This window comes from Cervus elaphus, chromosome 20 (assembly GCF_910594005.1).
Source record: "Cervus elaphus chromosome 20, mCerEla1.1, whole genome shotgun sequence".
NCBI classification, from domain to species: Eukaryota; Metazoa; Chordata; class Mammalia; order Artiodactyla; family Cervidae; genus Cervus; species Cervus elaphus.
In genome coordinates, this window is record NC_057834.1 from 72,891,312 (window position 1) to 72,895,586 (window position 4,275).

Below are 4,275 nucleotides of genomic sequence, written 5' to 3' on the forward strand. Positions count from 1 at the left end.
GAAATAGGAAAGTGACATGATCTCAAAATCTGTTTGGAAGCAACTGCAAGATTCTGATCAAAGGAAAAATCAGATTACTCCTGATAATGCCTGGGTATTTTTGATTGCATGACTGTTTCCTATTTGTATAACGTTATGGCTTCCCAGGTGGCTCAGTAGTAAAGAATCTGCCTGCCAATGCAGGAGATGCAGGAGCTGCTGCTGCTCCTAAGTCGCTTCAGTCATGTCCGACTCTGTGCGACCCCACGGACGGCAGCCCACCAGGCTCCACCATCCCCGGGATTCTCCAGGCAAGAACACTGGAGTGGGTTGCATTTCCTTCTCCAATGCATGAAAGTGAAAAGTGAAAGTGAAGTCACTCAGTTGTGTCCAACTCTTAGCGACCCTGGTCCCCCATGGACCGCAGCCTACCAGGCTCCTCCGTCCACGGGATTTTCCAGGCAAGAGTACTGGAGTGGGTGCCATTGCCTTCTCTGGAGATGCAGGAGATTATTCAGGTTCAGTCCCTGGGTTGGGAAGATCCCCTGGAGGAGGAAATGGCAACCCACTCCAGTATTCTTGCCAGGGAAATCCCATGGCTAGAAGAGCCTGGCGGGCTATACAGTCCATAGGGTCACAGAGTCAGACACCACTGAGTGAGCATGCACAAGCTTGTTACTGGGATATGAATATGGGATTTGCAATTAAAATTTTTAATTTGGACTTGGTTTTTTGGAGCTTATTTCAAAAAAATTCAGTTTTGCAGTATTTGGTTAAGATGAAACTGTAGAAACCTGGTGTCACGTCACATATTCCTATAGGCTTCCAAGTATTCTGACCAAAGGAAAAGTTCTATATATGCCTATACCATAAATCAGCTTAAAATAGCTTCTGTAACAATGTTTCATATTCTGCATAACACAAAGTGAATCATTTGGACAACAGTGTGCAGAAAAAGGATGCTAAAAATATTACCAGACATTACCTCGGCTTCCTTAGAATGGTCTCTACAATTATCTCACAATAGCACACAAGTTTGGTATCCTCAGGCAGACTTATAATTTTTAAAATGACCTTCAAATAAAGGTATAAAGATTTACCCCAGTGTCCCCAGAATGCTTCTGGGGGGAAAGCAGAATGATTCAACAGAAAAATCATAACCCTCAGAACTACTTAAGATTGGGGTTCAAATTCTGATGTCCGCTTGCTAGATGTTATTGTATTATTTAATTTCTTTTAAACTTTGTTTCCTTATTTATAAAATATTTATAATAAAGACAGATTAAATTTCATAGGGGCTACAAGTATATGCATGATTCAACTGCATATATAAACCTAATACTATTAGGCCTATAAAACATACCCTAGCAATACACCAAACAAATGCTTCTCAAAAAAATACCAGTTGTCTCTTTTTATCTTAACTATACTATATACTACTACCCCCCAGAAGTTTATTAATGACATAAATATGAATGCTATTTTTTATAGGCACAATAAAGGCAACAAACTTACCAGAAGATAATTTCATAACCAGATATTTTGATTTTGTCACATTTTCCCCGAGCAGCCAGAGGAGCCTTAGCTGCTTGTACAGCACACACAGATTTTTCTTCCATCATGAGGTATAATAGATTACCTCCTTCTACCCTCAATTCCCAATAAAAAACTCTCAATCACACTAAAATTTTTTTGACAAATCTTCTAGCTTCACTACTAATTCCCTGTCCATGACAACTGTTATTCATATAAAAATATAACAAGAAAGAAACATAACTAGGTAAGATGAAATTGAAAGGAAACAGCCATGGACTATTTTCACACTCACTAAATGCATAGGCTTCCCAGGTGACTCACTGGGTAAAGAATCTGCCTGCGATGCAGGAGATGTGGGTTCAATTTATGGGTTGGGAAGATCTCCCCTGGTGGAAGGCATGGCAACCCACTCCAGTATTCTTGCCTGGAGAATCCCATGGACAGAGGAGCCTGGTGGTCTACAGTCCATAGGGTCTTAAAGAGTTTGGACACGACTGAAGTGACTGAGCATGCAGCAGGCACATTTTAAGATACGAAGTTTCATAAATAAAATAAAATATTGCATCTTTTAAGTCTACTTTATATAATGGTTTAGCAGTGTTACCAGTTTGCCACTATGAACTATCACTACCTACTGTCACAGAGATGATGAGAAACCAAAGTAACATATGTAAATATCTAGAAGAAGAATGTTGGTCCCATTTTTTCATGTCACATTTATCACGTTATAATCAGTCCTGGGTGTTCATTGGAAGGACTGATGTTGATGCTAAAACTACAATACTTTGGCCACTTGATGCGAAGAGTTGACTCATTTGAAAAGACCCTGATGCTGGGAAAGATTGAAGGTAGGAGAAGGGGACGAAAGAGGATGAGATGGTTGGATGGCATCGCCGACTCAATGGACATGGGTTTGGGTGGACTCCGGGAGTTGGTGATGGACAGGGAGGCCTGGTGTGCTGCAGTTCATGGGGTCACAGAAAGTCGGACACGACTGTGCGACTGAACTGAACTGAAATTGTCTTTATATGTGCATTCATATCACACTGCCTTCCTTCTTTCAGTTCTCAATGTACAGATCTGTACACTCACAACATTTTAAGGACCAAACAGGTATTTGTAACCATGTCCACAGCAGCATTAATCATAGTAGCAAAAAGGTGGAAGCAACCCATTCACAGATTAATAGATAAATATGGCATATACACACAATGGAATATTATTCAGCCTTAATAAGGAATGAAGTTTTGATACATGCTACAACATGGATGAACTTTGAAAGTATTATGCTAAGTGAAATAAGCCAGGCACAAAAGGACAAGCACTGTATGACTCCACTTCTATGAAGTATCTAGAGAAAGTAGAATACTTATCTGGGGCTGGCAGAGAGAAGAATGGGTAGTTATTGCTTAGTGGGTGCAGTGTTTTCAGTTTGGGATTCTAGAGACAGTGGTTGATGGTTAGACAACAATAACAATGTGCTTAATGCCAATGAACTGAACACTTAAAAATGCTTAAAATGATAAATTTTATATGTATATTTAACCACAATAAAAACATTTTTTAAAAAATTCACGACTGGCGACTTCCCTAATGGTCCAGTGGCTAAGGCTTTGCCCTCCCAATGCAGGGGGCCCAGGTTCGATCCCTGGTTTTGGGAACTAGATCCCAAATGTTGCAACTAAAACCTGGTGCAGCCAAATAAATAAATTCAAAAAATACACAAACAGCACTCAAGTGTTTACAATAAAATCATGATTGTTAAAAGATATATATATATACATATAGTAATGAAATGGTATACACCTATCTTAAACAGGGCGTGGCTAGGATCTTGAAGTTAAAAACAGCAAGGAGGTAGATTTCAAAGAACTGGAGTTAGGGTTCTAGCGGGGGAAAGGATCTGCAAATGTGAAGTTAAGAGCCACCTTTAAGATTTGACTGTTTTACAAATACATTTTAATCCTGGGCCTATTCTCTCCATATCACCCTGTTTCTTTTGGTCTTTTTTTGACAGCATGTTTTGCTTCCAACAGAGGTTCAGTTTCAGTCTTTCCCCTAGTACTCTATCCTAAAAGTAAAAACCTGGATGTTCTAAGGCAATGCTTCTCAACAGGGGTGATTTTGCACCCCAGGAGACCTTTGGCAATGTCTGGAGATATTTCTAAGTTGTTTCAATGGGGCTGGGGAGCAGGGGTTGCTACTTGCATCCAGTAGGTATAGGCTAGGCATGCTGCTAACCTTCCTGAGACACAGGATAGTCTCTCACAACAAGAAATTAACTGGTCCAAAATGCCTGTAGTGCTGGGTTGGGAACCCTCTTCTAAGATCTTATTCTAAGGTTTTACCAAGTTGCTTGGTTTCTGGTAGAAATTGATTAAAATGGAAGTACCTCCTTTGATTTCCTACTTTCTCTTTTCATTTACATCTTTTATAGGAAAAAGCTAGTTCCAGCACATATGCTAAGGGCAGGTCTTTTGAGTTCACAGGACAAGGCTCAGTGGTTACGTTTATGACAAGTGGGGGCAGGTGAGAGGAGGCTATTTACGCTACCATTCTCCTTGCCCCGGCCAGTCCTACCATGATACGCTACGCCATGGGACGAGGTGAAAAATAGAAGGGACAAGCTGTTACAGACGGAGAAGAAGGGGAAAAAAAAAAATCCAAGTGAAGCCAGTGGAAGGCAGTGCCTATCCCATGTGGACTGGCTAATTCTTTCCAGTGGCCACTGGATAAGAGGAAATATCTATGAATCCAAAT